The sequence below is a fragment of the Crinia signifera genome, chromosome 11 (genome assembly GCF_055691185.1).
Source record: "Crinia signifera chromosome 11, ASM5569118v1, whole genome shotgun sequence".
NCBI classification, from domain to species: Eukaryota; Metazoa; Chordata; class Amphibia; order Anura; family Myobatrachidae; genus Crinia; species Crinia signifera.
The window spans coordinates 86,649,712-86,660,439 of NC_139227.1; positions in this window are offsets into that span (position 1 = coordinate 86,649,712).

The window sequence follows — 10,728 nt, forward strand, 5'->3', positions numbered from 1 at the left end:
GAACTGCCGGTACAATAGCAAAAAGAAAATGGGAAAAGGACAGGCTCCAGGTGGAGCACTTACGTGACCCAGGGAAGGGACAGATGGTGGCAATGACAGATGACCTGCAGAGGTGACGCTGACAGCAACCAAGCAGACGACAACGGGCTCAGGACCAGATATAGCAAGCAGAGCTATAACCGGCGCCATCTTGCCTGCGTGGATCCCTTAAGAGGGATAGACCTGCCAATTAGAGGGCGACGCTGCTGGACCAAGCCCCCAGCTCCGGAGTGGAATCAGGAGGCCGAGTGTCCGCGGCGTCCCCTGTTGCTTAACAACCTCCCTGCGGCTGCAGGGGAACGCCGAGATCCGGAACCCGCGTCACCCAGCCGGGCGGAAGTAGTCAGCGGGGAATCGGCGGTGCTGGGCGGAAGTGCCACGTGCATCCTCCGTGCACCGGCCTTCCGCCGCCGTGACCCCCGCCGTGACCCACGCTCCTGGGAGCTGACACATAAATGATACAGGCCATGCTGTTCGTTTAACCCCTTTGGTGACAAAGTATCCAGTAAGAAAATCCATTTAGATTCTGCCTGCAGGAGCATTTTACTTCTATTGCCTCCTCTCTCTGGGACTGGAATGTGATCTATAGTATAATTTTAGTTCTGATACTGGCTACATTATGATTTTTTAACAAACAGTGTCTAGCCACTGGCTGATCACTACTGCCAGTGTTAGCTGCTTGTCTGATAGCCAGTCGGTGGTTCGCCATGCGCTCCTTAAATTGGCATTCCGTCTTGCCCACATAGTAAAGACCACATGGGCAACACAGAATATATACCACAAATCGAGATGTACAAGTTACAGGGTGCCTAATATAAAACTTTTTACCAGTATATGGATGGTTGATCACTAGCATAGAACTGCAAGTTGTGCAGCCTATGCACTTGTAGCACCCTGCCGGTCTGGACAAAAAATGCGGAGGTGCCACTTTCTTGGTCATTTCAGATATATACACTTTGACCAATAAATTGTCCAAGTTGCGCCCTCTCTTTTATGCTGGCATGATTCTTGTATTATTTAAACTTTTTAGATTTTTATCAGTTTTAATTATTGGCCATAATGTTTTAACTTCCTTGGTGACCTGTTCACTGCCCCTAGCATATTGGGTGACCCATGGGATTTTTTGATCTGGATCTTTCTTAGTTAATGACCCCTGCAAAACTGTTTCTCTGGGGATAGCGAGAACTTTCTGTTTAGTTCTTTCCAAATTTTCCTTTCTATATCCCCGTTGTTCAAACTTAGTTTGCATGGCCTCCAAATCCTTCACCGTTTGTTCCTCACTACTCGTAATTCACCTCACTCTCAGCATTTGAGAGTAAAGTAAACCTTGTTTCAAGGGAGTAGGGTGGCAGCTTTCAAATCTAAGGAGCGTGTTCTTATCTGTTTCTTTCACATACAAAGCTGTATCAATATTGTTGTTATTCACATTAATTTTTACATCTAGGAAGTTTACTTCCTGATGACTTATAGTATATGTGAATTTCACAAGACTGGAACTAGCATTTTGTTTTTCAAATATCTGCTCTAATTCAGTCACACTCCCCGCCCAGACTATCAGCAGATCGTCTATAAAATGCGTATACAGTAGGATCTTATCTGCATGTGGCCCCTGAAAAAACAATTTTTGTTCAAATTCATTCATATACGCATTGGCGTAGGATGGGGCCACATTCGATCCCATCGCTATGCCAAGCCGCTGTAGATAAATGGCACCATTGAAAGAGAAATAATTTCTGTGCAATACCAGGGACAACAATTCAAGAAAAATTTAGATCTTTGGTCCCTCATACACCTATCTTGATTCCAATAATGACTTTACTGCCTCCATACCCTCCACATGGGGAATGCAGGTGTAAAGTCCAACCACATCCACACAGCAAAGAATAACATCATTCAGTAAAGGGTACTTTTGTATTATCACGGCGCCCCCGATATTAAGTCGCGCGATTTTTAATCGCATCGCATGCCATCGCATGGCATATACCCGATGCACAGCGATGCGATTTAAGCCCCCTATCCAATTTTAAATTGTATAAGCACTAATGGGTGCTTACAATGTTAAATGCACCCCCACGCCACCCCCAGTATGAACGCCAACCCGAAGCGCGGCGAGCGCAGCGAGGCCGTGAGGGGCGGCGGTACGCGTCCTCCGACCTTTTCATACCTCCACTATATAGAGTCAAGGGAAAGCAAGTACATAGTCAGTAAAGCGCTCCCCAAACACACCATGTGAAAAGTACAATAAAAATACTGTCCCTTTTTTTTGGAAGTTTTCAATCCTCAAAACAGCATACAAATACTGAAAAAAAGCCTTGGTTTTATGCAGCTCATCCAGCAAGCATATTACCAAGGGGAAACACAATTTAGTGCAGATGGTATGGCAATGAGAGCATTAATAAAGTTTTTCAGAAACACTCACAAGCCAGCTGTATATAATGGCATTCAGAAATATCCCACTGGCAGATCAGCAATTCTCTCAGTGCAGGATGTCATTACATGTAAAAATTAAGAGAGAGTGATGGTGCAGATCAGTTTGACAAACACCTTTTAATTTTACAATCACACTCACATAAAGACAAGGTAAAAGCATATATAGTGTCCCAAAAGCAATCACTGGAACTGGGTGTTACCGATCCGTCCCTGGAGAGGAAGATGTTGGTTTCACTGACCCTCCAGAAAGGTCAGGCTCCGGAAACAGGGGGAACGTCCAGTCCGTCAGGCTTAGGGTCCACAAGTCCTGGTTAAGCGCCAAACGCGTTTCGGATAGACCTTTATCAATGGCGTATCACAGCCAGGACTTGTGGACCCTAAGGCTGACGGACTGGACGTTCCCCCTGTTTCCGGAGCCTGACCTTTCCGGAGGGTCAGTGAAACCAACATCTTCCTCTCCAGGGACGGATCGGTAACACCCAGTTCCAGTGATTGCTTTTGGGACACTATATATGCTTTTAACCTTGTCTTTATGTGAGTGTGATTGTAAAATTAAAAGGTGTTTTGTCAAACTGATCTGCACCATCACTCTCTCTTAATTTTTACATGTAATGACATCCTGCACTGAGAGAATTGCTGATCTGCCAGTGGGATATTTCTGAATGCCATTATATACAGCTGGCTTGTGAGTGTTTCTGAAAAACTTTATTAATGCTCTCATTGCCATACCATCTGCACTAAATTGTGTTTCCCCTTGGTAATATGCTTGCTGGATGAGCTGCATAAAACCAAGGCTTTTTTCAGTATTTGTATGCTGTTTTGAGGATTGAAAACTTCCAAAAAAAAGGGACAGTATTTTTATTGTACTTTTCACATGGTGTGTTTGGGGAGCGCTTTACTGACTATGTACTTGCTTTCCCTTGACTCTATGTATTATTGAAGTGGTTGGATGTCACTTTATGTACCGAGTCTTAGGCTGCACTCCAATCACTTGTGCGCACTCAATACTATTTTCTTTATTCATACCTCCACTATAGACCGAAGCGTGGCGAGCAGCCACGTATTACTTTACATGTACTCGCTGCGCTCGACACGCTTCGGGCTAGGTGGCTCGCTGCGCTCGCCACACTATATAAAATGAACTCCACGCCGACGTGGATAGTGGGGGTATGAAAAGGTCAGAGGACACGTACCGCCGCCCCTTGCGGGCTCGCTGCACTCACCACGTTTCGGGTTCACATTCATAGTGGGGGTGGCGTGGGGGTGCATTTAACATTGTAAGCCCCCATTAGGGTTCTTATACAATTTAAAATCGCATCGCATTGTATGGCATTATTGGTGTCCTTCAGGTAGGATCTAGTTTGCTGGACACAAGGGTTTAAGAAAGCATCTAAATATGTTGACACAGGGTGATAGAGAGACAGGCAGATATAATAGGTCTACCAGGAGGCCTCTCCATGTTTTTGTGCACCTTTGGTAAGGTGTAAAAGAGGGGATTTAGCGGATATTCAGTACTAAGTGCTTTACTCGTTCGCTTGAAATAATCCTTTCCTGGACAGCTTTAAGTAATGTGGTGTCAAGCTCCTTCTTATAAGTATCTATGGGGTTCTCCTTCAACACTTCATAGACAGTGACATCTGTCAATTGGAGTTGGCATTCTTTTAGATAGTCCCCTAAATCCTGGACTACCACTGATCCCCCTTATCCGCTTTTTGGACAATTATGTCCTTTCTCTTCCGAAGGTTATCCATCGCATCCCTTTCTTCCTTAGTTAAATTACCAAATGTTCTGGTGTCTGCAAACAACTCATTACCTGCTGATTCCATCATACGTGTAAAAGTTTTAATTGATGGATTCACTGACTGTGGGTCGAATGTGGATTAAGATTGTAATCTTTTCACTTGTATAGGAATATCTGTTGCTGCTGGTAATGCTGATGTATGTTAATCAAAGTGCTCCTTTAGGCGCAGGGTACGTCCAAATTTATAACAGTTGATTTTCCATTGGAACTTATCGGGTGTATGAGTCGATACAAATGTTAACCCCTTCGATAACACTGATGTTTCATGGCCCTGGGTATTTGAAAGATTAAAGACCAGGTCTCTTATTTGTTGCTGTTTTTGCGGCTTGTGCTCCCTCTTGTGACCGCGCCACGTCCGCCTCCTCTTTCTGCCGGGCTCGGTGGCTCGCTGCACTCGCCACACTATCTAAATTCAACTCCACGCCGACGTGGATAGTCAGAGTATGACCAGATCGGAGGACGCGTTCCGACGCCCCTCGCGGGGCTCGCTGTGCTCGCCACGCTTCAGGGTGGCATACCTCCCAACTTCTGTGTTGGGGAAATAGGGGGTGGGGCGTATGCAAATGAGGCCGCAGCATATGCTAATTAGCCGCGACCTCATTTTCATACGAGAATAGACGCTGTGCGCATGCGCACAGCGTCTATTCTATTAGATTGGGGGGTCTCCCAACTGCCACCCCCCGCAGCAGGACAATGCCTGCCGCGGGTAGGACAGCGGGACAGGACCTGAAAATCGGGACTGTCCCGATGTAATCGGGACTGTCCCGCTGTAATCGTGACAGTTGGGAGGTATGGGTTGGTGTGGATACTGGGGTTGGCTCTAAACAATGGCGTAGGTGCAGGTGCTTACAATTGTAAGCACCCATCACATCACATACTATGCACACATCACATCACATAGCATAACATCTCATTGTAAGCACTCATCACATCTCATGGCATGTACAATCAACTATCTCATCGCATCACATTTGGTGCCATGCAATCCTATGCAATATTTCATAGTATAAGCACTCCTGTGCAGTTAACATGGACATCACATCGCATTGCACACATCGCACACATCACACAGCACTATAGATGGTATGCGATGCGATTTTCCTACGTAGAATAGCACACTAAGCTATTTGCTTAGTGGGCGCCCTGCTAGGAAACAAGTACCATATATACATATATATATATATATATATATATATATATATATATATATATATAGGTAGAGGTAGAGGTGTAGGCCTGGCACTCCTCCAGCAGTACAGGTAACCCAGGTGCCTTCAGGAACAGATGTACAGGATAGTGAAGAGACAACAGCGGCACTCTGGGGATTTTTTGAAAAAATATATTTTCAGCAAAAAAGCTTCCAACGTTTCGGGGTATGTGACACCCCTTTGTCAAGGTTATACGTGCACGTATAACCTTGACAAAGGGGTGTCACATACCCCGAAACGTTGGAAGCTTTTTTGCTGAAAATATATTTTTTTTAAAAATCCCCAGAGTGCCGCTGTTGTCTCTTCACTATCATATATATATATATATATATATATATATATATATATATATATATATATATATATATATATATATATATATATATATAGACTGTTTGGTGCCGGGCACACCACCAAATAGGGTTGCTTGTCGGGTGCCTTCGTCAGGGTAACATGTAGACGGGAGAAGGACGCAGCACTCCAGACGAAATCTTCAAACAGCAAATAATTTTATTGTGCTCAGCAACGTTTCAATACAAATATGTATTATCTTCAGGCTCGAGCCTGAAGATAATACATATTTGTATTGAAACGTTGCTGAGCACAATAAAATTATTTGCTGTTTGAAGATTTCGTCTGGAGTGCTGCGTCCTTCTCCCGTCTATATCTATATATATAGATAGATATATATATATATATATATATATATATATGGTACTTGTATGTGTGTGTATATATATATCAATACAATATATATATATATCAATACAATATCACTATTTTGCACTAGATGTAACAAGGTCGCTAATAACACTAGATCCCCTACTAGAGGGATCCACGCAATTCAAATACAAAACCAATAAACAGCGCCAAAATATATTGTATGTGTGTGTATATATATATATATCAATACAATATATATATATATATATATCAATACAATATCACTATTTTGCGCTAGATGTAACAAGGTCGCTAATAACACTAGATCCCCCACTAGAGGGATCCACGCAATTCAAATACAAAACCAATAAACAGCGCCCAAATATATTGTAGTGAGATGATTAGTATCTGTCTTTCCTATTACTTTTGCAATAACAATCAACCAAGATTTTTTCTTAAATATAAAACATTTATTATAAAATACATAAAAACATATATTCTTGAAATGGAAGTATTTTCTTTGGATTGGGGATCATACCAAGTACCGAACGTGTTGCGTCTCTTTATGAGACTTCATTAGGGGTTTGATACTTTTAGTATGAATCTTTAAGAATTCGATGATATTTTAACTTTTAATAGAGTTCTAATAGAATTCCTTGACAATGGTAGCAATTCAAAGCAAGAAAATTGAGAATTTTTTTCTACTGTATTGGTTTATCCTAGGCATATGATCTGCCAATACTCAATCTTCCTTTATTTCAATAATAAATATGAGCCATGACTCCATAGGGACGTGATACCCAGGGCCCAAGAATTGTGTTCACATAAAATAGGGGTGTCAATGGTAGTAAAGGCCTTTATTTTTTTTAACCTCCAAATAGATAGAACAATCACCTTCTAAATAAAGACTTGAAACAAGGTATGGTATCCCCTCAATAGGGCATGTGCATGTGAACTCTCCAACATCCAAATGGCCATTATCATCGAATTCTTAAAGATTCATACTAAAAGTATACTTTTTGGATTGAGGGACATCCAAGTGGTTGAAAAACCAGAGTGCCAGGATTCTGTTCTTATATATGTGTGTGTGTGTACAGATGGAGCGGGTCTCTTCTTTGCAGGGGATGGCGATGGCGACGCCAGCCGCCATCTGCCATCTGTATCTGCGAAAGGGGACGCGCGTGCATGAGATACGCACGCGTCCCCTTCTGACGGGTTATCCCGGGTCCCCACCGGATTGTCGGTGGTCACCTGGAGTCCCCACCGCCTCCCCGCACCCCCCCCCCCCCAACCCTGTCTGTCTCCCTGAAGCGGAGACGGACAGGTTTCCCGTCGCCGCGCTGCCCGGAAACTGAGATGCGCGTGCGCTTGAGATGCACGTGCGTCTCAGTCAGATGGACGCCGGGCTGCTGGTGGATCGCCAGCGGTGACGTTCTGGCGATTTGCCAGCAAGAGGGAGCCCGGCTCCATCTGTATATATATATATATATATATATATATATATATAAAATGAGAAAACTAAATTCCTAGAATTGCGCTACGATTGAGTGGTCGCCAATAACACTTAGCAACCAAATACAACCCCAATAGTGTTATTATTAGGCGTCCTAAGGTTAGTTAGATGGGTATTCCTGTCTTTCCTTAATGAACCATACATATAATTTTATAAATAAAATATTTATTAAAACATAGTTTTCTTAAAACAGGTCCTTCAGATCTTTTTCTTGTCATAGAAGTACATTCATTGGTTTATGGACGAAATCAAGTACCCAACGCATTTTGTCTTATTAGCAAGACTTCATCAGGGGTAGAATATACTTTTTAAAGTAATCTACAAGAATGGAATACAATAGTAAGTATTCCAAATACGAAAGAATATACATATACATACAGACAATTGTACAAACGATGACCATATACAGAACAGGTATAAATAAAGTTATATTCTTTGTTTCAATAATTATAAAAAATTATAAAAAATGGTTCATTCTTATTAAATGTAAAAGGGAAGGAGGAGGGAGGGGAGATATTGTAAATGAATCATTTATAGTAGAATTATTAATTCTAATATTTGACAGTTTCTTCAAATTAGTTAAAAATGCACATAAAGATTTTACCTTTACTGTAAAAGATGTTATTAACTGAGTTATAAGTACAACTTCTTTGAGTCTCCTTGATTTGTCAAGTTTTTATAGAACGACTGTTCAAAGTTGGATAGGATTTGTTTCCTTCAAAGTGGAGTTCTATCATCAGTATAGTATATACACGTAGGCTTAATCTGGCCTAATTGATAGCCACTTAGACATTTATTTACCTGCAATAAAGTGTTTACAATTTATTATGTTGTTGCTATCTTCTTTTTCATCTTACCGAGGTAACCTCTAGTATATAGACCTAGTTGAAATATAAAATGATATTAGATATTACTAATGGCTCGATTATTGCCTTTAAAACCATTATAATATTCAATTAGAAACAGTTAATAAATAAATAAAAATAAAAAAATTTGTCCCTGCCCCAGTGGAGCTTACAATCTATATTCCCTGCCACATGTATACGCACACACAGATATTCTAGGGTTAATTTTTTGGGAAGCCAATTAACCTACCAGTATATTTTTAGATTGTGGGAGGAAACCGGATTACCCAGAGTAAACCCACTCAAGCACGGGGAAAATATACAAACTCCGCACAGTTAGGGCCATGGTGGGGATCGAACCCATGACCTCAGCGCTGTGAGCCAGTAATGCTAACCATTACACCATCCATATACACACACAAACATATATATATAGATATATATGTATATATATATCTATATATATAGTGTAGCGTGGGGAAGCAGCGGCACTCTGAGGCTTGGACAAGGTGCAAAAAATGGTGAAAATTTATTGAACACTCGTCTACATGTTTCGGGGAATATCACCCCTTCTTCAGGACAACCACACTGTGTTACAATCGTGAAATAAATACCCCATGCTGAACTTACCCCGCCCGTCGGCTTTCCCGCGTCTGCCTAGCCGCCTCCCTGCATCTCCGTGCTCACCGCATTCTGAAGGCGGAAGTGTATCGTTGACCCTGGCCGCAGGGACTCTCACTCCCTTGTCACTCCTGCCGCCGCCTCACGTCAGTATGCGCCCCGCCTATCAGATCGGGAGTTACCGTATCCATACAGGTGGTAGCTATGGCAACCCGCCAGCCCCTGTAATACATAAAAGTGAAAACAATTATATAGACTCATGCATATATAAAAAACACCGTACTGTTTGTTGGTTTGCCTAGTGATAATGGTGAATTGTCTGTATACAGTGAAAGTGACCTAGTGTGTGCAGATAGCTACACATCGCTTGCACATCTACAACGAAACATATTAAAAACATTAAACATATGAAATATATGAACCATCGTGCAGCACAGATTCATCCTGTATAACCACATTGTGATGTATTATATCAGTGGTACTGAGTCCATTGCGGGCATAGCCCTTCACGGACCCCCACTGCTAAAGTGCAAAAATAGTGCCAATTGCGTGCAAAAAGTGAGGTTTAGGAGCCCTTTGTAGGACATTGTGGTTTTAAGCATGCTGTGCTGTATGTAAAACATTTTGTAGTAAATTTACCGCTATATATAGGTGCAAACAAGAAAGCTTAAAAAAGTGTTCTTCTCTCAATTGAAGGTAATCATATCTATGAGTATTTTGGGTCAATGACCCTACATATTTGATTTAATCTATTTTACCAGTAGTCACCTGATGAACCAGTTATCCAAAGAACATGGAGATAATTTGGTGTTGGCTACCATGGACGTGACAAGCCTCTACACGTGCATCCCGCATGAGGCAGGGCTGATGGCGGTGAGGAGGCTTGTCTCAGGTAACAGATTGTATACAGGACCTGACATTGATTTATTTATCGAATTGTTGAGGTTTACTTTATCCCACAATTTTTTTCTACATGATGGGCGGTACTACCGCCAGCTAACAGGGTGCGCGATGGGGTCCCCAGTGGCCCCATCGTTCGCCAATACGTACATGTGGGAGACAGAACGCAACATTTTCTTCGATTCTCAGTCTGTCACCAAAAACATCTATGTATATTTTCGATACATAGATGATTTGATAGTCTTATGGACAGGGATTGAAACTGAGTTAGAAGAAATAGTTTCACATCAAAACCTGTCAGACAGCCCCATTAAACTGACCCTTTCCAGCAGTAGAACAGAAATCTGTTTCCTGGATGTCCTTATAAAAATAGAGGCAGGAAGAATTGTTACATCTAGCCCCGAATATATCTAGCCCCGAATCACGTGACCGCAATGCTCAGTACCAGACAGCGTTTATGGTTGCTAGGCAACAAGGATACGATCATGACGGTATCAGACTGCGTCCATGGTTGCTAAGTAACCATGATACAATCATATCGCACATATCAATGCACGTAGGAGACCTCAGACAGAAGCGGTTATTATGACTGGAGATCGAGACGCAAGTAATGTGACCAAGCACGTAACGGAGTGTTGCCATGGTAACCATGTAAACACTCGCGTGCGTGATACACAGTAGACGCTGACAGATATACTGCTGGCGCCT